Source organism: Hemicordylus capensis, chromosome 4, assembly GCF_027244095.1.
Source record: "Hemicordylus capensis ecotype Gifberg chromosome 4, rHemCap1.1.pri, whole genome shotgun sequence".
Classification (NCBI taxonomy): domain Eukaryota; kingdom Metazoa; phylum Chordata; class Lepidosauria; order Squamata; family Cordylidae; genus Hemicordylus; species Hemicordylus capensis.
The window spans coordinates 28004471-28031898 of NC_069660.1; the positions used below are offsets into that span (position 1 = coordinate 28004471).

At 41.5% G+C, this 27428-nt stretch overlaps 1 protein-coding gene across 2 annotated transcripts in view; it reads left to right on the plus strand.

The window, feature by feature from the left end:
- The window catches only part of ADNP (activity dependent neuroprotector homeobox), a 64756-nt gene that overhangs the window by 836 nt on the left and 36492 nt on the right, over positions 1-27428 (plus strand). The window lies entirely within an intron of this gene.

Below are 27428 nucleotides of genomic sequence, written 5' to 3' on the forward strand. Positions count from 1 at the left end.
TTCCTCTTCTCGCACATGCCTCTCTCTTTTAAGCCGTCGCTTTTCCTTCGTCCGAGGCCGGGATGCAGCGCGCCAGAACCTGCCTCCATGCCGGCTTGCTTCGGCTTTTCTCTTGCTCGCTCGCTCGCTCTCTTCCCCCTCCCCGCTCGTTTTACTCAATCTGCTAGATGCGGTCCCCGCTGCCTCTCCTTTGCATCTCCCGGTTCTCGCCCCCCCCCACACCTCTTTCCACCAACCCTTTTCTTGCAGGGAGGAGGTACGCGGATGCTGCGCCCCCGAGTGTGGCTGTGATTGCACGGTCTGCATCGTGGAAGGGAGGGAGGAAAGGAGAGAGGGGATGTCGGATGCATCCGTCCTCTCCGGCATGCTTGGGGCTCCTTCCATTCTTCCAGCGTGTGCGCGAGTGGGGTGGGGGAGAGGATGAGAGGAAGGAGGCGAGGAAAGCCCCCCTCATGACTGCAGAGTTGGCGCTGGAAATTTAGAACAGGCTGCGGTACAATGAATGGAGACCAGCCTCCTCCTCTGCGACCCCCCTCCCTTTCCCCCACGAGAGGTGTCGGGTGTGCTGGAAAAGGCGGGATTCGTGGCTGAACCAGAGTAGCAGCTCTAGGGGAGAGCAGCAGCACCCATCCACCCACGCAACTCTAATATATAAATGTGTATTTATCTATAACTGCAACCATCACCCGGGCAATAGTTGCTCTAACCTATTTCTCTCAGACAAAGAAGAGCAGAAGGAGGCCGCCTTCTGCTTCTGTCGTCAGAAACACTGCACCTTTCTCTAGCACTCCTCCTTGCTGCTTTTTGTTATGGCTTTTTATTTGGGGTGGTGCGCGTGTGTTTTCAGCCCAGTTCAGTTTTTCTTAGAGATAAACGTAATAAGCGTGGAGCTTCACGTGAAAACTATCGTTGCTTGGGGTTTATGGCCATCGAAGGGGAAAAAAATACCAGCCCCCACCCAAAATGCACCGCAGCCAAGTCAGTGTAATGGAGAAATGAGTGTGGAAGTCAGTAGGGGGCGCATTCTCGACTCTGGGTAAGGCTGCTGCAGAGTGGGGAGGGGGGCCCAAATGCACGGAATGGAGTTGCCACACAGCGCCTTCTATAGGCCTGGGAAAATGGGCCTATCACTGCAGGCTCAGTTGCTCTTAGGAGCTGACAGCAGCACAGGCAAAGGTTTAGTGAGCAGAGCATTGATTTGAAGAATCTGACCACTTAGTCAATTTTTCTGGAGACTAGTGACCAAAAGTGTCATCCTAGCATGGTACCTAAAACCTGTGCCATCTCTGATGCTGCTAAAGCTTTTGCTAAAAATTCTTATAGGTTGATTTTTGTGTGTGTTACTTAAACTGTCTGATAGTTTAGAAGTAGAAAGTGGACTTGCTTTTAAAAATCAAGGCAGTGATTTAAGTGAGGGAAAGTGTACAGAGAGGATTCTATCCCATATTTCATTCCAGATTTGAACATAAAATTTAATGATGAATAAAAGAAGAGCTCACCAGCTTGGTTGTGATTTGGAATACCACCTGCCTTACTTGCATAGCGATCTCTTTCATATTGATTTTCATGACAGTAGAGATTGTTAGGAACCCTTAACACCACATTTCTTTTCTACAGCACTGGCTTTTGTTGAAGGCTAAATTCTGCTTAGACAATTGTGATTCTTCCATAGATGGTAGCTACTGATCTTGTGATAGAGACTTATTCTTGGAAGAGTAAAGCAGCTTTTACTAGTTGATTCTATAGCACTTATTAACTATCATCAGAATTTTGATTTTTTAGTTGGTTGACTATTGGTATAAGAGAAGCGTCAGTGTCTAGTATACTGCTATCTACATTTATAAGGAAAATATCCAACTCTCTGACAGTCTTCTATGTTGTGAATATGAGTACTAAGTTCTATTTCTTGTCCCAGGTCTTCCACCACCGCCTCAGCTGGACAGAAGTGACTCTGTGTCAAAGATTCAGGACACAGTTGCTAAAATGAAAAACAAGGAAGTCAGAGGCTCATGTTGTTCAGACAGTTGCTTTAGAAGCAAGACCAAAAAAATACCTAATGTTATGTACTGTTTTGAAGTGTTTGAAAGGAAATGGAAGTTATTAGCAGCTAATCAGCACCACTTTTGTAATGGAACCAGAGCATCTTAGAACAGAGCTGCACAACTTTAGCCCTCCTGCAGATGTTGGACTACAACTCCCATCATCCCTCACTAGGGATGTGCACGAACCTGTTCAGAGGCCCTGCTACGGGCCTCAGAACAGGTTGAATGACAGCGGGTTTGAAGGCGGGGGGGGACACCTTTAGGGTGGGGGAGGGTGCTCTTATCCCTCCTGCCGTGTTTCTCCCACCAGCACTGCATGCTAAAAGGGTCCGGTGGGGCAACAGCATACCTCGCTGCCGCCCCGTTGCCTCTTCGGACCGAAAGTGACTGGAAGTACTTGGTATGCATTGGGTGTGCTCGTGTGTGACTTGCGTCCAGTCATTTTACTTCTGGTCACTTCTGGTCTGATGGGGCGGCAGGGCGGTACGCTGCGGCTCTGCCGGACCCTTTTAACTTGCAGCGCTGGTGGTGGAAATGGGGCGGGAGGGGTAAGAGCACCTTCCCCCGCCCTTAAGGGTATCCTGCTGGCCACTGTGCCTGGGAATGATGGGAATTGCAGTCCAACAGCAGCAGGAGGGCTGAAGTTGTGTAGTCGTGACCTGGAGCAATGTAAGAGAAAAACATGGCTTCCAGGTATGAGGTTCTTTCCTTGTAGTTGTTTAAATAAAACAATGCTTTTAGTGTGTACTAATATAAGCATCTGTCAGAAAAGATGTAGATTCTGTCATAGCTAATGCACTTTGTACTTCATAGAAATATATTTAAATACCTATCTACTAAGCTTGTATGATTCCGTGAGAATTCATTTTGTAAAAGTAGCATTTCATAGTACTATGTGAGTTCTTTTAATGCTGAGAGACATTCTCAGGATTGTAGTCTGCTTGACTTTTTTATATTTGGAAGATGTCAGCCGTGATAAACATGTTAACAGCAAAATTTTATATCTTTGCCTGTTGAAACATTTTTGATAACTTAATGTTCCACTCCAGTGTTTCAAAATTGACCAGGATTAATTCACATGTGAAGAATAATTTTGATATGCCTTGGACCTTGTTTTCCCAAACACTTACATATATGTTTAGAATGATTACTGTAGGTAATCCCAGCATAATCTATAGTCCATATCCTGTTTCTATATTGGATGATGCTACTGTGAAGTTTAATAAAACAAATGTAAAAAATCATTTGTTGAGTTTGGGCATGTAGTATCTTGAATCCTACTGCAAGTGCAGAATATTACGTAGCTGTATTGAAGTTAAAGGTTGTAGGTTTGTAGACCATGTTTATTATGAAGGTTAAGTTTTTTGAAAGTTATGAATGTATGTGCAAAATTACTAGACTGAGTTACCTGTGTGAAACCTGTTCAGGAATTAAAGAATATAAAAAATGCAATGCGTGAATGTATATACAGGAGATAAGATACTGAAAACTGCTAAGTATTCCTGTAGACTGTTAAATAACTCAAAGTGATGTCCTGTGTACTCTCTATTTTTCATCTTGTGCGGAATGAATTTTGTTCCAGATGGCAGTATCAAGGGAGTGTGTGCACATGTGTATTCAGAGCAGGGCCTTACCGATTCAGTATGAGCGGAATCTAAAATTGACTGAGCGGACATCAAAAAACATGTGAACACGTGCATGCCTTAGAGGGAACACTGGTGATGTCATCAAGGAATATGTAAAGTTTTTACACAATAATGGTAGAGTTCTCAATATTTTGTGATAACCCAGTTATGAGTTCTCAATATTTACCACAGCAAGCATCCCTGAGTTTAAAAACAAGTGTTTAGAACCTCTCCAAGTAAAAGGTACAATAACAATGAATTGTCTGGCAAAGCTCTCATCCCAGGCACAAAGCTCAGCAGTCAGTGGAAAAGAGTGGTAGCATGGTGTTTGTTTCCCATGGAAACACATTCAAAAAAGTAAACTAGCATTCCATTGGTTCTCAGAAACATCAGTCACTTAGGGGTGGTGAGCATGCAACTGTCTTCAACGTGATTACTTTTTAGGGTGAGGCAAGGCAGAACCCTACTTTGCCTTCAGACTAAGTACACTGAAATACTTGTAAACCTTGAATTGGACTTACTTATGTAATACAAACATACCTCAACTGTCTCTGGGTAGAAAGAAGTAGTTCATAGACATTTTAAGATACAATGTAAATTCCATCTTGGTGTGTTAACTTGAAAACTATAATGGCAACAGAGGAACTAACCTTATACTGAATCAGACCATCAGTGCATCTAGTTCAGTATTGTCTACACTGAGCGGTAGTACTCTTCAGGGCCTCAGAAAGTGGTCTATCTGTTAATGCCTAAGACTGAACCTGGCACATTCTTTTTGCAAAGCATGTGCTATTCCGCTGAGCTACAGTGTCATCCCAAATAAACACACTGGAATAAGACCAGAGACACAAACAAATCTTGAAAGTGCTAAAGTTAGTTGGGGCAAGTCTTGAAAGTTGCAGCCTTGATCTTCCCTGAGGAGGAGGTAAAGCATAGTGGTGAAGCACATGCTTTGAATGCAGGAGGCTACATATTCGGTCCCTAGTGTTCCCTATTAAAGAATCTTGGGTAGCAGAGTTGTGAAATACTTTTGAGATCTTGGAAAAATGCTGCCAGTTGGAGTGGACACTTCTGGGCAGGATAGACTATGATTGAACATTAACAGCAAATATGAAAAAATTAGGATTAGGTTATGAAGATCTTCTTTAACTCACTTGACAGGCCAAAATAGCAATAGTTGTAAATCATGGGTGATCAACTGGCTGCAAGGATGTCTTTTAACATGTCTGGGTGAAAGCAGGAAGGCCTGCCTACTTCTATTCCACTCTGTTGACTTCTCATTAGCTCAGTGGGTAAGAAGCATGAACAGAAGGCTTATGAGCTGCATGCATGCATATGGTAGTGCACGTTAGAGTAGTGCACTCTCATACTGTGAGTTCGTGGTACTCTTCCAGAAAAAGGTTTGGTCACTGCTGGTATAAATGTTTCTTTATCCAGATGATTCCCTTGCTGACAGTTTGGATATTCAAGAGAACTTAATCTTGCCATAGGATGTTCTGGACCAGAGACTTGTGTTTTGGGCGGTATACAGATGTGTTACAGCCTGTTCAGAGTAGGTATATAAGAATAAGGCAAGCTGTTCAGGTAGGCACTAAAGCCATGCCACATGTTCTGAGAAAAATAACCGTACAATTTTACAAAAATCTTGAAGTCCCGACAGTTAATACATTTAATCTCAATTTTGTATTTTTGAAAATTATTATTTTTACATGAATGTGTTCCATGCTTTCATGCAGGAGGTCACTGCCAGAATATTTTCTTATTTGTGCATACATGTGTAGGATTGTTTTAAAAGAGGACATTGGGTTGTATCCTAAATATTCTTGTTCCAGAGCAAGGATTCTCAATGTTGGGTCTCCAGATGTTATTGAACTTCAACTCCCATAATCCCCCACCCCAGTGGCCTTTGGTTGGGGATTATGGGTGTTGAAGTCCAATAACATCTGGGGACCCAACGTTGAGAATCCCTGCTCCAGAGGAATTTACTGGGATTTACTCACTTAAGTGATCAAGCCAAGACTTACACTGCCCTTGTGTTAAATGAGAGGGGCTGAGGAAAATTTAATCATCTGTGTGTGAAAGAACGTCTTAGCTTTGGGATTTTGTTTGCAGTGTTCCCTCTAACAGGGATTGCCAAATGTTGACTACAACTCCCAGAAGCCCCAGCTGCAATGGCTTTTGCTTGAGGATTCTGGGAGTTGTAGTCAACAACATCTGAGGATCTCTGTTATAGGGAACAGTGTGTGACATTAACACTTTTGTCTGATCCAAATGCTCTAATCTAGTATATTGTTTACAGTAATGCCCATCTGCATGTTTTATAGAAAATAGCCACAACTCTGTGCAGGAGGAGCCTACATCATTGCCTGTAGTTTAATCAAGATGCTTGATGCCAAATGATTCAGGGATGCTCAGAAGACTTCACAGTATCACCCTGTCATCTATGAAGTTTTCTAGTTATATTGGGTTACAAAGGTTATTACTGTGCTGTAAAGCCAGCTTCTCCTCTTAAGATTTTCCTCTTAAGGTTTGTGTATTAATTTCATTGAGTACCTTCATTTCTAGAATGATCATCATTCTGGATGCTACTTTGTCTATAGTGACCACAGCTAGTAGCATAGAAATCAGCATACAATTTTGCTAATTGTTGGTAATACTATGTTATATTAGATGGCTTTTTAATACAGGGTAAGTTCATAAAGAAGAGGTGCATCCGTGAAAAGATATCTCCATGTGCAACACAGTATATCTGACCAGTTGCTGGGGAGAAGTAAAGGCTGGATGTAGCTTGTGAGCTTAGAGTCATCAGGCTGACCACTATTGAGCACCTCCTGGGCTAGGTGCATCTTCAGCCTGATACAGGAAGGCAATACTTTTATGGGCCCCTTGGGCCTTAATACCAAATCATGTTTTGTCTGGCATTCTTTGAACTAGCTTGAGGAGCTTTTGGCTTGTGCATTGTGTCCTCCTTCATGCCACTTAGGGCTTGTCCATGGAATGAACTCTGTTACATGCACCGCTAGTGCAGCTATAGAGATCTGCACATAGAAACATTTTCAAATCATTCCTAAAAGTGACAGTCCTGATGTACATTGCATGAAAATTTTTGCTGGAGAAAAATGTGTAATTTCACTGTAGACTAAAGATCATTGTTACTACCATCTTGCAATCATTGAAAAATAGAAGAAGGGTGGGGGGAGAGTTAACTATATGTTAATATCTATACATGATTGTACTAGTGTGAGCAAGATGCATCTTTCCTCCTAAATGTGTGTTTGTATACACACTATTTTATTTATGTTATTTATACACACACACACAAACACACACACTGAACTTTAGTTAGATTATGCCATCAATATTTGATGTCTCATGAGTAGTCAAAGTGTGTTCTGTATAAATTAGCACAATCCTGACAATCTTGTATAACAGGCCAGTCACTTTAAGATGCAAGAAGTGGCTGGCTGTTACTTTCCTAAGCAACCCAGTAAATTCATGAGATTGCAATAATCAATTCAGTCTTCAGTTACAGCTGAAAGAAATCATGTGGTCACTAACTTTCTTGCAGTGCCCTGTATGTATGTTCCTAAAATTTGCCCTGTGTGCCACCCATGATGTTCCAGGTTACAGAAGGCTTGACAGTGTTTTCTGAGTGCAGAATCTCCAATTTCAGCTTAGGTGAGGGCAAAAAGCCTGTATACATTGTTTCTCTCCCCCCTCCACCTTTGTATCACAGTTGATAAGTCTGGTTCACATGCTGTATTCTACCATACTCTTTAATTAGATTTCAAATGTCTCAAGGCTATAATTCCCATACAACAATCAAATTCACTATATGAAAAGTGATATGATGTATATACAGCTTGTTCTGTAGTTCAGTACTTTATAAATAGTTCATTTCTGTTAAGTTAGGATGCATTCCCACTAGATGGCGTGTTAGCTGCCAGTGGAAAATTCCAGAACTCACCAAGAGTGAGAAATGTATGTGAGTCCAAGAGGGCTCTGTTTGCTAGGCTGCAGAACAGATGAGAAGACTTTAGACCAAAAAAGGAAGGTAGTCTTAGCTCATGTCTTTCTAGCAGCCTTCATGGAAGTTCTTCCTATTAATATGGCAATCAAGCAGTACATTAGCTAGTGTGTCTAATCTGTGGCTGTGTAGAATACTCAAAAGTGAAATTATATATGGTGCTGTACATATTCCACTTCACTACCCAAGCAGAGAGGGTTCTGTGTGTGTTCCAAAGCCCAGCCTGTTGTGAGAGTGAGCTTTCATCTGTTCCTCTCTAATAAACTGTTTTCATGACAGTTGGATAGTGAAAATTTCAAGTTGCTAAAATTATGATGACTGGTATTTAAAGAAACTCGCAACTGGAATATTTGAAATTAGTTTTAAATAAAATCCTGGCCAGAAGAAATCTTCTGAAAAAGTATATGCTGAATAATTTCCCTTAGGCTTCTGTTTAGAAATCTTTCCTAGCAGGATAACGTCATTGGGTCATGAAGTAAACAGTAGTGAGAAAGGCACAGAACCAAACCCACAAGCATTAATCCACACTTTGAACATCACAACCTTTTGGCAATACTGTACATAGATGGAATCAGATGGAACTTTCTTTAAAAGCATAATCTCTTGGAGCCCTCTAACACTGTTTCAGCCCAGTGAGGATGCTGTTTGTCATTGAAAACCTTACATAGGAATAGTGCTGCTATTCTTTAGTTTTTTTAGATAACTTGCTAACTAGTGGTTGAACACATAAGTAGAAGCAGTTTCTTCTTTTCTCCCTCAGAATTGAAAGCAAATGGTGTGAACAGTTTTATAGATGAAAGTAATATAACTTCATTTTCATGCAATTGCAGCAGTTTTGTGTTTAGTTCTAACTGCCATTGCTGTGAATTGTGGGTGCTTAACCTTTCTGAAAACTAGTTTATGGACAGAGCAGGGTTATTACTTTTTAGGAGAAGGACCCCCCCAAAACAACAACAACAACAAAAACACCCCACACACGCCCAACTGTGCATGGGAACTTACTTTGTACTACTTCCATTGTTTCCAATGGGGGTAGCGCAAAACAAGTGTCTGCTCACAGTTTTTTGTTCATAACATTATGATCCGCACAGGGATCCTTTATGTTCATACTAGAAAGCTTTTATTGACTTAAATCAAATGTTCACTCTGCTCCAAAAGCATACAGTGTCAAACTTTAATTTTAAACTCACACATTGGTCCTGACTAAGCCTAATTATTCTTGACTAAGTCCAAAAAGCCAACCCATGCAGGTAGATTTTGCAGGACTTCTGAAAAGTGCTCAGACTTGGACTTTGGCATGTATTGGTAGGAGATCTGGCAGGCATTATTTGAACTTTAGTGGAGGAGGAGGATAGTTTGGGTTATGCTTACCTTTCCAAAGTGGCTCTTTTCTAGACTTTTTTTGGACTAGATTCCTTTCCCACGCTGGTGTATCTCAATATATTTTTTTGTCTCATCTTCTCCCCCCCTCCCAACTTTGCCTGCTAAGAGTGAATGTTTGTTTTGCCTGGGCTACTTTATTAGCTACTGTAGCTCTGCCTGTTTGGGAATCTTTAAGCCCAACTGCCGTGGAACTGTCAAATTCCAGCCCTGGCTTGTATTACACATTATCCAGCATTCTTTGTGGTATGACCAGATTGGTGAAAGAATGATAGATGTTCTATATCTTGAACACTGTTCATTTAAAAAAAGAAAAAGACTGCAGACTGTTTCTTGTGTTCTGTGGCCAGCATCCAAAGAAATGTGAATAATCTTACGAGTCCAATGAGGCTTTGGATGTTTCTTTCTACCAGCAGCCCCTTTCCTGTGCAGCATGGCCCAACATTTAAAGCTGAAGGGAGTTGTGGAAAGGGGAATGGTTAATGATGTTATGTGGCATTGGCAGTCAGCTGGTAAAGGTTTTACAAAATAATGTGCTGGCTAACAGAAGCTTATAGAAGAAGCCCTCTGAATCCTGCCGTATATATTTAAATTTAACCTGTAAAGTAAAGGCAAAGTTGTGCCATCGAGTCAGTGTCAACTCCTGGCAACCACAGAGCCCTGTGGTTGTCTTTGGTAGAATACAGGAGGGGTTTACCATTGCAGTCTCCTGCACGATATGAGATGATGCCTTTCAGCATCTTCCTATATCACTGCTGCCCAATATAGGTGTTTCCCATAGTCTGGGAAACATACCAGTGGGGATTCAAACCTGCAACCTTTTGCTCCCTAGGCAAGTTACTTCCCTGCTGTGCCATTAGGTGGGTTTATAGCACCTTGCAAATGAAATGGGTTGTCTGAGTGAAGATTTGTTTTGAAGCAGTTATTTTTCAGACAGGGCAATTTTGTCTCAAATCAGCAAGCCACACCATTGCCTTGAACAGGTTTTTAATATCTTTAGTGGATGAAATGAGTCCAAGTTTAGAATTGTGTATGCATACACACAAATTGACTTTATCCTTAAAAAATTATTGTGGATGCAAAAGAATCCCTGAATTGGGATGGGCAGCAAATATGGGTTGCAGTAGAGAGTTATGCATAGCTGAGATTAACTTCTTTTTGTAGGCAAAAATAATAAGGATGCTTATTGAAGTACAGTACAGTTGCCTGGTCATTACCAATATGTTTGATAGAAATTATTTGTACAAAGTTTGCAAATCTTGTGCTTTCAGTCCCCTGCTGTACTATACTACAGCAGTAATATAGGAAGATGCCGAAAGGCATCATCTCATACTGCGTGGGAGATGGCAATAGTAAACCCCTCCTGAATTCTACCAAAAAACCCACAGGGCTCTGTGGTGGCCAGGAGTCGACACCGAACCGACGACACACTTTACCTTTACAGTTGCCTGGTCATTACCAGTGTGTTTGATAGAAATCATTTGTACAAAGTTTGCAAATCTTGAGCTTTCTGTGGATTGTGCTGCTGAGATATACACATACGCACGCACGCAAGCAATTGGATCAGACTTCAGTCCCAATCCCATTTCATTAGAAACAGGATGGGTTTGATTTAAATCAAACTGATTTAAATCACTAGCAGGGTGGATAAAAATAAAAAAAATCCGATTTAAATCAAAAAAACGATTTAAATCAAAAAAATCCAATTTTTTTGATTTAAATCGGATTTTTTTGATTTTTATCTGCCCTGCTAGTGATTTAAATCGTGATTTAAATTGTGATTTAAATCAGTTTGATTTAAATCAAATCCACCCTGATTAGAAATAAATTATTTCGATTCTTTTGCTTTTCATTTCAATATGAGAACTTCCTTTAGGGTGACTATATTCTTACAGTGATAAGACTTGTGTCCTTTAAAATTTTTAAGGAACACTGATAATTCTACAGATGCAGTTGCCATATTCCAGGAGAGACATGATAAATTCCACCAGTTGACTGCTGCTTCCTCTGTGACTCTTAAAGGGACTGAATCCATGTTCTATTTGAAATACAATATTTATTTCTATGCAATTTTCTTTATTTATACTCCAAATATAGAACTTTGCCTTGCTTTAATGCCTTTCGGTTGCTGCTTCACCTGAGAAGAGTTTGAATCCAGGAAGTTATTAGGATAAGTGTGTCCAGGATTAGACACATTTTGTAAGTAGTGGCAGGAAAAATATACTCTTAGGTACTATGTTAATAACAATCTGTGAGCTAAAGGCATGCTAATGTATAGAAAGGGTTAGTTCAGTGTTTTGCTGGAAGGCTCTCAAGATAAACATGCATTTGAGGGAAGTGTCTGTTGTCTCAGCATCACTACTACATTTCTATGGATAGAGAAATTGCTCTGTTGAATTATTGTTGTATTTTGCCTAATACACCAGTGATGAACAGACTGATACTGTGTTGCATAAGAGCAAGAACCAACCACGTTCACAGTTAAAGGTTTTGGACACTTAAAAACCACCACCACCACCTCGGGTTAAGTTCCGAAAGCTGAAGTATTTTGCAGCATTACCAGGGTAGACTGGTTGGTTTGCTAGGTTTATGCTCCAAGTAGCTATTTTTAATATCCTGTCCCTTCTGCTACAGAAGGCTTTCAAATTTAAACTTTCTAATCATAACTGTAAACCTTACCTTACTTCATTTTTTTAAAATTTAGCACCGTGTTTTGCTTAGCAGGACATGAACGGTGTCTGTGCTTTGGTCTCACACAGTAGGTGTAATAGTCACTGAGGTGAGAGCTCTATAAGGGAAATGATTTTTGGAGGCTTTTTCATAAATTCTGAAGTCTGAAATATCTAAACACCATTAATTTTGGACATGTCTCGATGTTTGCTGAATAGTTTAAAGAAAGACTTTGCTAGTGCTGAAATGCACTGGTAATATACCCTGGAAGAGGATGGAAAAGAATGGTTGTTGCTAGGTGTAGTGATGGGAAAGATTTGAGGAAGGAGTAGGTCTCACTTAGAGCAATTGCTGGGAGGGTGGACCTTTCCTAATAAGGGAAAAAACCTGGGAAAATCAAAACAGAAGGACCAATCCAGAGGACTGGTCCGGAACTACCTTTACAGCCACCAACAGAAGAAAAGAGAGCTTTTTCTTTAGTTCTGTCCCAAGGGTGTCCTGAGGAAACAGCTGGCTGAGAAGCTGATGGGGAAATGGGAGGCCACAGCCTGGTGGCAGCAGGAAGGCCCCTGCCTATAAGTAATACGATAGAGACGCGTTTAGTTAGACATGTGAGGGAAGTTATTTTCTTTTATTGTACTTCTTGAATCTGAGTTGCCTGGTTAATGAGAAACTACTACTACTATGAATATGTATATACCGCCCTTCAACCAAAGTTCTCAAAGCGGTTTACATAGAAAAATAAATAATACATAAATAAGATAGTCCCCTGTCCCCAAAGAGCTCAGAATCTAAAAAAGAAACATAAAGTTGACACCAGCAACAGCCACTGAAGAGATAAACAACACTCCCCTTTCTTCCCCTCCCGCTATATGAAAAGACAATTGTTTTTATTGAAAACTTTTTGTTTTAATGTGATGATAAACCCTTGTTAGTGAAGTGTGCTACTCTTCATTTTGGATCTGCCTTAGTCACACGCTTCTGGAGGCCTAGGAATGCTCAGCCCCTTCTAGAGAGGGTTTTGCCACTCCTTCCACCCCAAAAAATCTTATCTGGAGAGAGTGGTTTGTCCCATATTAAATAAAAGTGGATGGTGGCAGCCATTTATTTATTTAAAATATTTTCTATACTGCCCAAAACCTGTGTCTCTGGGCGGTTTCCAATTAAAATCATTTAAAATGTTAAATCAATTAACAATTAAAATCATTTAAAACATTAACACTTAAAACCCAGTATCAAAATTATTTAAAACTATAAATTAAAAGCTTGGATGAATAAATGTGTCTTCAGTAACTTTTTAAAAGTTGCCAGAGATGGGGAGGCTCTTATTTCAACAGGGAGCGCATTCCAAAGTCCAGGGTCTGCAACAGAGAAGGTTCGTTCCTGAGTAGCCACCAGACGAGTTGGTGGCAGCTGCAGGCAAGCCTCTCCAGATGATCTTAGCAGGCAGTGGGGCTCATGTCGAAGAAGACGTTCTCTTAAATACCCAAGGCCTAAGCTGTTTAGGGCTTTATAGGTAATGACCAGCACCTTTTATTTTGCCTGGACACGTATCGTAGCCAGTGCAATTCCTTCAACACAGGAGTAATATGGTCTCTCCTAGATGACCTACAGACCAACCTGGATGCCGCGTTGTGAACCAACTGCAGTTTCCAGACTACATACAAAGGCAGCCCTACATAGAGTGCATTGCAGTAATCCAGCCTAGCGGTTACTAGCATATGTACCACTGTTTTGAGGTCATTCATCTCAAGAAATGGATGCAGCTGGCGTATCAGCCGAAGCTAATAAAAAGCACCCCTGGCCACCGCCTCAAGCTGAGACACCAGGGAGAGGTTTGGATCCAGAAGCACCCGCAGACTGTGCACCTGTTCCTTTTGGGGGCGGGTGACCCCATCCAGAACTGGCAGATCAAAATTGTCTCCCAGGTTTCGACCCTGCACAATAAGTATCTCCGTCTTATCTGGATTCAGCTTCGTTTGTTATCCCTCATGCAGTCCATGCCTCCAGGCTGGTGTTTAGGGAGGTTATGCTTTCTCCTGATGATATTGACATGGAGAAATAGATTTGGGTGTCATCAGCATATTGATAACACCCTGCACCAAATCCCATGATGATTTCTCCCAGCGGTTTCATCTAGATGTTAAACTACATTGGAGACAATACAGAGCCCTGAGGGACACCATACAAAAGTTCAGATTTTGAAAAACAGTCTCAAAGAGACACCATCTGGACTGGAATCTGCCTGTGAGGTAGGAGCAGAACCACAGCAAAGCAGTGCCTCCCACCCCCCAGTCCCCTCAGACGTTCCAGAAGGATTCTATGGTCAATAGTAATGAAATCCGTTGAGAGAACCAAAAGGACCAACAGAGTCACACTCCCTCTGTCATTTCCCAATTGGAGATAATCCATCAGGCTGACCGAGGCAGTCTCCACCCCCAAGCCTGCCCAAACGTCAGCTATGACACTAGGTTTCAGCTATCTTAATCTGTATAAACTCTTGTGATTGTACCAACATTGGTAACTGTTCCTCAGAGCTGTGGTGTATGGAAGAGAATTCTCAAATTCAAGAATTACTTATTTTATTTAAAATGTTCTCTTCTTACTACTCCCCTCCAGCACACTGCTGCTAAGCGTGGCTTATAATAAAAACAGCAATAAAATAGACAAAAACACACACACAAAGAGCCACAAGAAACACTAAAAGCAATGGCACCAAGGCTAAAACAGTTTAAATTGGGGAAATGATTAAAACAAAATTTAAACAAAATTTAAAATGCCCCTTGGAAGAGGAGCATTTTCAATCGCCTTTAAAAACCTTTCAGGGAAAGGGATTGGCAAAGGAGGGATGTGCAAGCAAGTTCAACATCGAACCCCCAGCTGTTCAGGCGTTCATGTTTGTTTTTTTAAATTACATTTTAACTTACTCCTCCGGGGGAGTTGCTCAAGGTGGCGATGGTGGGTCCACGGAGGCCCCCCCCGCCAGCCTCCTTTACTGCCTAAACCGGGCCGTTTGGGCCTTCCGCCTCTGGCGTGGTGGTCATTTTGGAGTCCGCCCCTGAGCAGTTGGCCTCTGTGAGCCTTGGCATGACCCAGGCCACGCAGGGCCCAATTGCACAGGCGCAGCAGCCTCCAAAATGGCCGCCACGCCGGAGGGGGAAGGCCTGAATGGCCAAACAAGCTGTTTGGGGCAGTAAGGGAGGCCAGCAAGGGAGGGGCAACCTTCGTGGGCACACACATACACACCCCGCCGCCTTGAGCAACTCCTCAAGGGGGTACGTTTTTTTTAAAAAAATGACCCCCACCCCTGGACTGGACCAGGTGGGGCTCGAGGGGGTGACGGACTGAAATGACTTGGACTGGACCAGCCGGTTCCGTGTGCATCCCTATGGCAAAGCTCTTCTAGGAGGGCGTTCCAAAGATGCGAACTACTACAGAAAAGGCCTGCCAGCCAAATCCATGTCAGTGGTATGGCAGAGAGCAGGGCCTGTGAGGAAGCATGAAAAACCCTGGCAGATTCATATGTGCTTAGATGTAACTAGTGATAAAGGAGGGGCACCACTGGCATTATGCCACTTCTGGTGTATCTGTAAATAACTGTATATGTAATACATGCCTCTGATTATCATTGATGGAACCATAACACCTTCATTTCATTCTCTGAAAGAATATCTATTATCTAGGAAGGAGAATTGACTGACTGACTCTTTGCTAAAGCTCTGCGTACCCCTCCCCTCAGCCTGACTGACAGGTTTCAGAAAATTAGCACTGCATACTCCCATTGAAATTAATAGAATAATCAAACTTGTTCCATTATGGTACCTGAGCTGAAGGATTGCAACAGAAGCAGTACACTTCCTGAAAAGGGTTGAGAACCACTGCACTACTGTATGAAACATCATTGTGTGAAGAAAGTAACCTCTGTTTTAGACTAATTTTTGCACTTTTGGAAGATGTTGCACTAGTAGTATGACAACATACAGGTGAAACTCGGAAAATTAGAATATCGTGCAAAAGTCCATTAATTTCAGTAATGCAAATTAAAAGGTGAAACTGATATATGAGACAGACACATTACATGCAAAGCGAGATAAGTCAAGCCTTAATTTGTTATAATTGTGATGATCATGGCATACAGCTCATGAAAACTCCAAATCCACAATCTCAGAAAATTAGAATATTACATGGAACCAAGAAGACAAGGATTGAAGAAAAGAACAATATCGGACCTCTGAAAAGTATAAGCATGCATATGTATTCAGTACTTGGTTTGGGCCCCTTTTGCAGCAATTACTGCCTCAATGCGGCGTGGCATGGATGCTATCAGCCTGTGGCACTGATGAGGTATTATGGGATGCTTCATTAGCAGCCTTCAGCTCTTCTGCATTGTTTGTTCTCATGTCTCTCATCCTTCTCTTGGCAATGCCCCATAGATTCTCTATGGGGTCAGGTCAGGCGAGTTTGCTGGCCAATCAAGCACAGTACACTGTATACTTTTCAGAGGTCCGATATGGTTATTTTCTTCAATCCTTGTCTTCTTGTTTCCATGTAGTATTCTAATTTTCTGAGATTGTGGATTTGGGGTTTTCATGAGCTGTACGCCATGATCATCACAATTATAACAAATTAAGGCTTGACTTATCTCGCTTTGCATGTAATGCGTCTGTCTCATATATCAGTTTCACCTTTTAATTTGCATTACTGAAATTAATGGACTTTTGCACAATATTCTAATTTTCCGAGTTTCACCTGTAGTACAGTAGCTAAATGTGCAGCACATTGCATAACCTCTGGTGCAATGTCAGATTTTGACACAAGCTAAGTACACTGCAGCTTAGGGCCTCATGTTATGAAAGGCCTCTGAACGCAAAACCCACCCACCCCCCAATTTCAAGTTTTACAAAATTAGTTGAAAAAGGAGAAAGGAAAAAAGACACTAAAGCAGACATTGTTCATATAAGACAAAATATACTTCTATGACTATGCAATTATGTATCATATTGAGTTCATAAATTTGTGCACAAATAACTATACATTGTATCAGAATTTCATTAGACCAGGGCCTGGTTTTTTGAAAGTCTGATCCTCGATTAGAAATTTGATCCAGAATCAGTTTGGTTCTGGGATTCAGTGATCCTGATCCTGATCATAATGCATTTTCATTTAAAGATAGTTCTAATGCAAATACTTCTAATGCACCTGTCATTGCAAGATTCCTGTTTTTGTTAGATTATTAGTTTTTCATTGCATCTTTTCCAAGTATATATGTAAAAATAAAACTTCTTTATTTCTATTTTCAGTGTCATTTTTGTTAGAAAAATAATTTTTGTAATGCTACCCTTTTAAGCTTGACATAGCTTAGGGCCTTAGCATGTCATAATCTGGCCCTGTTCTTGTGTAAGCTCTTGGATTTCCCTGAGATGTTTCCTCTTCCACTAGCAGTAAAGCAACATTATGGAACATCACAGAGAGTCCTTCCACAAGCATTGCTGTGAATCAGCCCTGTGCAGCTTACAGCCTGCAGTCCAGATCCAGCCCATGAGGAGTCTCTTGCTGGACCGTATGAGCTGCACCACATGTTGCTATGCCAGCATCACTACTGCAGTTACCTTCTTTGTCTTCATCAACCCCATTCCTGCCACTGCGGCCTCCTGGCCTCTATCAGCAATGTTGTAATGTAACAAGGTGTTACTCATTGGGCTATGGTCCACTCCAACCCACCCCAAGAAGCATGGCATTCATTGGCTTCCTTTCCTCCCTCTCCTGGCACACATGATCACAGTGAAAAACCTGACCGAATTGGGAAATGCATAGTTATCCAGCGGCAGAAGAAAAGCAGGCAGGGCTTCTGAATGCAGGAAGGGCCGCTTTGCTTTCTGCACTGACTAAGAAACTGTTTTAGCCAAGTTAGGTTTCCTTATCTAACTAATCAGGGACAAAGATGGATCCATTTCCATTTGAGAATCTTGGACCTCAGGGTGGATTTGATTTAAATCAAATTGATTTAAATCACAAGTCAGTAAGACTAGATTTAAATCATGGGTTTTTTACACAAAGACTCATTCTTGCTGGTATAATCTTAATATTTACAACTAGATGAAGGTTTCATGTTTGGTCCTCTTCTAGATAGAAAAATTGCCCAAAATAATCATACAGAATCCTCTGGAAGAGCATGATGTTGTGAATGGATTAATGGAATTGATTTACCAAGAATTTTAAACATTGCATATATACAGGCTCATGCTACATAATTAAAAACGAATCCTTATTTCATGATGAATACTTTTGGACTATATGTTAAATAGAAAACTATCTTTAGATAGATATTTCCCTCAAAAATCATTGATTTTTATCCACCCTGTTGGACCTTCTGCTGAGGAGCCATAGAACAGTTACAGTGAGGGAAATAAGTATTTGATCCCCTGCTGATTTTGTCCATTTGCCCTCTGACACATTAATGACCAGGCTATAATTGGAATGTTAGGTTTATTTTAGCTGTGAGAGACAGAATAACAACAAACAAACCCTCAAAAGCCCAGTGCCCAAAAGTCAGCGATGGATTTGCATTGTAGTGAGGGAAATAAGTATTCGATCCCCTATCAACCAGCAAGATTTCAGGCTCCCAGGTGTCTTTTCACTATATGCAGGTAATGAGCTGAGATGAGGAACACCCTCTGTAAGGGAGTGCTCCTAATCCCAGCTTGTTACAGTACCTGTATAAAAGACACCTGTCCATAGAAGCAAGCAATCACTCAACTTCCAAACCCACCACCATGCCCAAGACCAAAGAGCTGTCGAAGGATGTCAGGGACAAGGTTGTAGACCTGCACAAGGCTGGACTGGGCTACAAGACTATCGCCAAGCAGCTTGGTGAGAAGGTGACTACAGTTGGCACGATAACTCGCAAATGGAAGAAACACAAAATAACTGTCAATCTCCCTTGGTCTGGGGCTCCATGCAAGATCTCACCTCGTGGAGTTGCAATGATCATGAGAACGGTGACAAAGCAGCCCAGAACTACACAGGGGGAACTTGTCAATGATCTCAGGGCAGCTGGAACCATAGTCACCAAGAAAACAATTGGTAACACACTACGCCGTGAAGGATTGAAATCTTGCAGTGCCCGTAAGGTCCCCCTGCTCAAGGCAGCACATGTACAGGCCAGTCTGCAGTTTGCCAATGCACATCTGAATGATCCAGAGGAGAACTGGGCGAAAGTGTTGTGGTCAGATGAGACCAAAATCGAGCTCTTTGGCATCAACTCAACTTGCCGTGTGTGGAGGAGGAGGAATGCTGCCTATGAGCCCAAGAACACCATCCCCACCGTCAAACATGGAGGTGGACACATTATGCTTTGGGGGTGTTTTTCTGCTAAGGGGACAGGACACCTTCACCGCATCAAAGGGACGATGGACGGGACCATGTACCGTCAGATCTTGGGTGAGCACCTCCTTCCCTCAGCCAGGGCATTGAGAATGGGTTGTGGATGGGTATTCCAGCATGACAATGACCCAAAACACACAGCCAAGGCAACAAAGGAGTGGCTCAAGAAGAAGCACATGAAGGTCCTGAAGTGGCCCAGCCAGTCTCCAGACCTTAATCCCATAGAAAATCTGTGGAGGGAGCTGAAGGTTCGGGTTGCCAAACATCAGCCTCAAAACCTTTCTGACTTGGAGAGGATCTGCAAAGAGGAGTGGGACAACATCCCTCCTGGGTTGTGTGCAAACCTGGTGGCCAACTACAAGAAACATCTGACCTCTGTGATTGCCAACAAGGGTTTTGCCACCAAGTACTAAGACATCTTTTGTGAAGGGATCAAATACTTATTTCCCTCACTACAATGCAAATCCATCGCTGACTTTTGGGCACTGGGCTTTTGAGGGTTTGTTTGTTTGTTGTTCTGTCTCTCACAGCTACAATAAACCTACCATTCCAATTATAGCCTGGTCATTTCTGTGTCAGAGGGCAAACGGACAAAATCAGCAGGGGATCAAATACTTATTTCCCTCACTGTAGGTATTGGGGAGATTGTTTTGGAAGGGGTTGGTTGGGCTCTTTCATTATATATCCAGTGGGACTCATGCTGGTCTGCATGGGCCTAGGTGGGGCTCTCTTATTTTGTCATCTTATCCACCCTGTGAAGTAGGTTAAAGCTGAAGGAGTACAACTTGCTTAAGGAATCTGAATCTAAGCTTCCTACCTCCAAAGCTCAAACTGTGAGTAAACGTTCTCACTGATTTTAAGATACAGAAATTAAATGTTACATCTCATTTTTCTCTGTCCTTGTGTTAAATTAGTTATCTTAATAGTTGCTTTAATTTTAATGCAATAACCTATGTATTCTAAATACATAGGGCTCAGCCCTTACACACAGAGTCATTTTTGGTTCCTTCCCAATGGGACATTTGAGATGTGCACCTTTGCTTAATACTGCTTCAAGTCTTGTGCTTTTATCACAAAATGCACACTTTTTTTTGCTGAGTAACATGACTAGAGTGCTACTAGTCATGCTTTTAGTTCTTGATTCTTAAATAATTTTTTATTTGAAATCTAGACTGCTTCTATAAATGCTCCTTTCCTGAATTGCTCTCTAGTATATTTATAGTTTACGTAGTTTTTTGGTTCTCCCATACAAATATCTCAACTCTGCTCCATGAAATAGCTTAATAATAATAATAATAATAATAATAATAATAATAATAATTCAATTTCTATACCGCCCTTCCAAAAATGGCTCAGGGCGGTTTACAAAGAGAAATAACAAATAAGATGGCTCCCTGTCCCCAAAGGGCTCACATTCTAAAAAGAAATATAAGACACACACCAGCAACAGTCACTGGAAGTACTGTGCTGGGGGTGGATAGGGCCAGTTACCCTCCCCCTGCTAAATAAAGAGAATCACCACGGTAAAAGGTGCCTCTTTGCCCAGTTAGCAGGGGTTAGGGTTAGACCAAAGAATATTCACTGATCAACGTACTATACAACATTACACGTGTTGCAACCTTAACAGTCACACATTTGCATAAGAGTACTGTTGTATGAAGTGCAAGAATTGTGCAGACACAGTTGCTCAATTGATGACCATTATTTCCAGTGGTTTTCAGTTGTGTAACTGCATTTGTGCATTTCTTGCGCTTTGTGCAAAAGTACTCCTGCGCAACTCTGTGAATTATATGTTGCATGTGCAAATTGTTGGCTTCTACTTGTAAGTGTAGAGAAAATAGTGCGACTGAGTGAAATTGATTAAACAGATCTGGAAACCTGTTTCTCAAACATCGGTTGAACAGTCTTTTTAAAACAAAACAAAACAAAAAAAATTTATATTCCACTCTTCCACCAAGGAGCCCAGAACGGTGTACATAGTTAAGTTTTTCCTCACAACAATCCTGTGAAGTAGGTTAGGCTGAGAGAAAGGTAACTGGCCGAGAGTCACCCAGCAAGTATCATGGCTGAATGGGGATTTGAACTCAGGTCTCCCCAGTCGTGGTCTAGCACTCTAACCACTACACCACACTGGATCAACCTTTGAGTGTCAACTTTACAACGAAGCAAAAAGGTTTTCAGCTTATGAGATTGAATTATTTTGTATTGAAGTTGCTCTTTAGAGTAGATGCAGCATTAAATGGTTTTAAACAGATGTAATTGTATCTGTTTGGAATCTTAATGGAAGTATTTTCTATCAAATTATGAAATAGGCTGATACTATAAGTTGTACATATATTTGCTTTTCCTTTTAATGAGGGTATACAGGTGAAACTCGGAAAATTAGAATATCGTGCAAAAGTCCATTAATTTCAGTAATGCAAATTAAAAGGTGAAACTGATATGAGACAGACGCATTACATGCAAAGCGAGATAAGTCAAGCCTTAATTTGTTATAATTGTGATGATCATGGCGTACAGCTCATGAAAACCCCAAATCCACAATCTCAGAAAATTAGAATATTACATGGAACCAAGAAGACAAGGATTGAAGAATAGAACAATATCGGACCTCTGAAAAGTATAAGCATGCATATGTATTCAGTACTTGGTTTGGGCCCCTTTTGCAGCAATTACTGCCTCAATGCAGCGTGGCGTGGTTGCTATCAGCCTGTGGCACTGATGAGGTATTATGGAAGACCAGGATGCTTCATTAGCAGCCTTCAGCAATTCTGCATTGTTTGTTCTCATGTCTCTCATCCTTCTCTTGGCAATGCCCCATAGATTCTCTATGGGGTTCAGGTCAGGCGAGTTTTCTGGCCAATCAAGCACAGTACACTGTATACTTTTCAGAGGTCCGATATGGTTATTTTCTTCAATCCTTGTCTTCTTGGTTCCATGTAATATTCTAATTTTCTGAGATTGTGGATTTGGGGTTTTCATGAGCTACGCCATGATCATCACAATTATAACAAATTAAGGCTTGACTTATCTCGCTTTGCATGTAATGCGTCTGTCTCATATATCAGTTTCACCTTTTAATTTGCATTACTGAAATTAATGGACTTTTGCACGATATTCTGATTTTCCGAGTTTCACCTGTATATTTTATCTTGCTTCTCAGAAAGCATTCATGTCCTTATAATCAAGTTGGTTTCCCTAGAATACTGTTGGCATCAGTTGGTTGAAGATTCCAAAATATGTTTTTACAATGAAGTAAATTAGAAGGAAACAATGTGACAAAATTGTTTGTAGGCCAACAGACAAATTAATGTCCTTTTTCTGAAATAGCTCTGACCTCTAAATATGTCATAATACTGCACAGTGGATTGGACTGTCAAGGCTTGGGGTTTGAGATATTTGTCATTGTTTTACTTTTATAGGCCTTTGGGAAAACATTTTTTGTATTGTACAGGTACTACAGAAGCAAAACAAAAATGCTAATGAAACCAGGGACTGAGTATATGACATCTCAAGAGTTTAAATCTCTCAAAGTAGGAATTGAGGAACTTTGGGAGGAGTTTCTCAGTATCCCTCCTTGTCACCTCTAGCAGCATTTCTCAACCAGTCTCTGTGGCACACAAATATGCTATAGGGCGCTGGCCAATGTGGTGTGGTGACTTACTCTGAGTTGGCTCCAAAAGCAGGGAGCAGAGTTGGCTTCATAACCTTCCCACTTCTGGAACGGACTATACCATAATACACCAGAAAGGCTCATTTTTCCAAATGCATTTGGGGTAAGTCAGTGCCAAAAGCAGGGAATTAACTCACTTTTGGAGTTGATTCAGCAAATCAACTTAAAGCCACAACCCACCTCCACAGGGCTGAAGGACCTATTAGATTGGTCTTCCCGAGGAGGTTATTGGATCCAATAGGATTCCAATTAGCCTTGGAAGGGTTCAGGTTTGGCTCCACTGTTTCCTCTAAGGCGTGCGCATGTGTGCACGCTCACAAATTTTCTAATATTCGCTCAGTTAATTTTATATCCTGCTCAGGCTGAATCAGGAAGGCCCCATTCTGAATGCATGTGTGCACACACTGCCTTGATACTGCCGCTCAGAACAAAACTCATTCCGCACACAGATGAAAAAAATTAGAGAGAACACTGGTTGGCTCTGCTAGTGATTCTGTTGATGCTCTGGTGCAAACATGGAATAATGAACTTACTAGAGCAGTAGATGCAATCGCTCCTAAGCATTCTCTCCAACCTGCTTTAAAGACAGCCCTGTGGTCTTCAGATGAACTACAGGAACTGAAGTGGCAAGGTAGACAATTAGAGCGCAAGTGGAGGAAGACTTGGTGTGAGTCTGATCGGGTACAACACAGAGCACATTTGAAGATCTGTGCTCTGGCAGTGCGGGCGACAAAGAAGCAGTTCTTTTCTGCCAGCATTGCCTCTGCAAATTCATGTCCAGCTGAGTTGTCTAGGGTTGTGAGGGGGCTAGAATGTACCCCCTCCCCCTTGAATTTAAACTTTGAACCATTGTTCCCTCACTGTGGCATTTTTAATTATTTTTGTGTGTGGATAAAATCTCTCAGATTTGGGCCGAGCTGGATTCCACAGTTACTGCAGAGTCTACTGTAGAGGTGTCCAGCAACTCCTCTTATGGGATTAGATTGGATCATTTTGTTTGTGACTCCTGCGGAAGTGGACAAACTCCTTCAGACTGTGCATCCGCAACCTATTCTCTTGACCCTTGCCCAATTTGGCTTATCTCATCTGGTAATCATATTATCAGAGAGGGTCTGGTAAATATTATAAATGCTTCTCTGAGGGAGGTCAGGATGCCTCCTTGTCTTAAGGAGGCTATTATTAGACCACTTTTGAAGAAACCTGCATTGGATCCCTTGAAGTTAGCTAATTACAGATCTGTTTCCAATCTTCCATGGTTGGGCAACGTGATTGAGCGGGTGGTGGCCTCTCAGGCCCAGGCAGTTTTGGATGATGTAGATTATCTAGACCCATTTCAAACTGGCTTCCGTGTGGGCTATGGGGTTGTGACTGCCTTTGTTGGCCTGATGGATGATCTCCAACTGGCTATCGACAGAGGGAGTGTGACTCTGCTGATCCTTTTGGATCTCTCTGAGGCTTCCGATACCATCGACCATGGTATTCTTCTGGACCGCCTGATTGGATGGCACTGTTTTACAGTGGTTCTGTTCCTACTTCTCTGGTAGATTCCAGATAGTGTCACTTGAAGACTGTTGTGCAAAGCGAGAACTAAAGTCTGGAGTTCCACAAGGCTCGATACTGTCTCCAATGCTTTTTAACATCTACATGAAACTGCTGGGAGAGATTATCAAGGGGTTTGGTGCTGGGTGTAATCAATATGCTGATGGCACCCGGATCTACTTCTCCATGTCAATCTCATCAGGAAATGGCATATCTTCTCTAAATGCCTGCTTGGAGGCAGTAATGGGCTGGATGAGGGATAACAAACTGAAGTTGAATCCAAATAAGACAATGGTACCACAGGGCTCTATGGTCACCAGGAGTCGACACCGACTCAACAGCACACTTTACTTTTACTGACTGGGGGGAGGGGGTCGGGACCCGAGAGGTGGTTTAGATCTGCTTGTTCTGGATGAGTTTACACTCTCCTTGAAAGATCAGGTATGTAGCTTGGGAGTACTCCTGGACCCAAAGCTCTCCCTGGTTTCTCAGGTTGAGGAAGTGGACAGGAGCACTTTTTTCTCAGCTTCAGCTGATACGTCAGCTATGTCCATTTCTAGAGGTGAATGACCTTAAAACAGTGGTACATATGCTGGTAACCTCTGGTCTTGACTACTGTAATGCGCTCTATGTGAGGCTGCTTTTGTATGTAGTTCGTAAACTACAATTGATATAGAATGCGGCAGCCAAATTGGTCTCTGGGACAACATGAAAGGACTGTATGACACCGGTTTTGAAAGAACTTTACTAGCTGCCGATACGTTTCTGGGTGAAATACAAAGTGCTGGATATTACCTATAAAGCCCCTAATGGCTTGGGTCCAGGCTATTTAAGAGAGTGCCTCCTTTGTCATGTACCCTGCCGCCTGTTACAATCTTCTGGAGAGGTCTGGTTACAGTTGCTCATTTTAATAATTGTGTTATGCTACTTTTAAAATTATGTTTCTGTTTTATGCTGCTGTTTTTATTGTTTTGTATATATTAATCTGTGTTGATTATTAAATATTTTAAATTTTGTACTCTGCCTAGAGATGTACATATCAGGTGGAGGTATAAAAATAAAAGTAAATATTGGACCTGTTCCTATGCATGTGTTCCTGGAATGAATCATGGGAACATGACTCCCATGTTGCTAGAGGCATGTGTGAATTGGCTCATAGTGGACTTTACAACACTATAAGAGCAATTGCATAAAATAAAATGAAGGTAAAGTTTGAGGCTACCTTTTTAAAGAAGAAGAATTACTATTAGTTACATTTGAGATAATGATGCTCTTATTGAGGATTCAAACTTTTACTATTGAGTGGTGGTATGTTGGCATTCAGGTTCAAGTCATAATCTTGACTGAATATTGTGGGCTTTTTAATTTAAATAAACTGGGAACACTGATGTTGACAAACAAATACTGAAACATTCAACTAAAATTGGGTTTCATCTATCTGTCAGTCACCTTTTTGTGTAAAAAAACTCTCTCTCTCTCTCTGTTTATTGAAGAAAGACCACAATCTTTTCTTTTACTGATGCAACTTATTAGGGCTATGCATTATGTTGGGTCTGACAGGCATGCTAGGCATTATCAGAATGAGTTCTGCTACAACAGGAGAGGCCCCTGGCAGTTTGAACTCTGACTAAATGCCCTTCTGTTGTTGAACTCTGTTCTGACAGGCCTCTCTGACCTCCCCATCCCCTACCTTGTACCATCTGGTGGGCAAAAGAGGACAGATGCAATGTCTTCTTTGCTCCTGGATTGTAAGAGCCAGCCAGCAAGCCACTTGCCTTTTGGCAGAGCTTGGGATTTAAAGCGGGGGCGGGGGGGAGAACCTTTCTTCCTTTAAATCTCAAGTTGCACCAGAAGGCAAGCACTTGCCTACTGTCTTTTGCATTCCAGGAGCAAAGAGGACATTATGCCTGCTTTCTCCTGCCTTCCACGCGGTTCCTATTGTGGGAGGCAGTCTGACAAAATGTTGGAAGTCCAATATTTTTGTCAGAAGAACCATGGGAGGCTGTGTTAGCCCTCCCAATAATTTTCCTGTAGAGTTGGATTGGATCTGACACGTTTCTGCATGCACAGTCCTACAATTTGTGGTGGTATATAGTGCAATAATAGCGACTGATAGCTAGACTAATGCTGTGTACCCCCAAAATTCTAAACACACATTATGAGGGAGGGTGATTTTTGCACACCGTGCCTCCTGAAAATAAGTCCCTGAGGCTTACGGCACACTCAGGGACATATTTTTAGGAGACACAGTGGGCTGCAGAGGGAATGGGAATGGGCAAAAATCACCCCCTTCCCATTATGTAAAGAATATTCTTCTGCACACACAATATAGTTGGATGTTAGCCAGTATTTTTTTAATAATTAAAATTAAAAGAGTACTTTAACCTTCTTAAAACAGGCCTTGAAAAATCCTAATGCTAGGGAGCCATGGCCCTTAGAAATTTAGCTGTGGTGTCTAGAATAGGATATTCAGAGGTAGAGTTATTTAATAAAATCTTTATTTGTCCCAGGCAGCCCTGTTTCTGTTCTAAATATGTTACTGGTAAATGGGATGAAAAGAAGCCCATTTTCCTCCCACACACCTGGTAATTTTTATAAGTGTCCATTGGCTCCTAAATTTTGGGGCTGGCTACTATATTGAAAGAAAATTTGTCAAGGCCTGTCTTAAAGTATTTTCAGTTTCATGCAGTTACATTATTTAGGGGTTCCCTATCACTTTAATAATATCAACCACTGTCTGCAAACTGATTTTATCTGTTACTTGTTCCTTGAGGTCGACTGATTTGAGAGGATGGGTTACCTTGTTCTTAAACATTTTTACCCTTGATTGCTTTTTCTCATTTAAAATTGGAGTGATCTCAGCTGCCTTTTACAATGCTTTTCTATAGGAGGCTTTTACAACTTTTTTTTTTTTTTGGATAAACACAGGAAATAGTGTAAGGAAAGCACTTGCTGTGATAAACTGTTCTTAACCAGCCGGCAATTTTTCCAATTCAGTCTTCGTGTTCTGACACCCACAGTCTCCAGTTGTTGTCTGCCAGCAGAAACTGTAGTTGGTTTTCCCCTCAAGAAAATAAAGTACAGTTAAT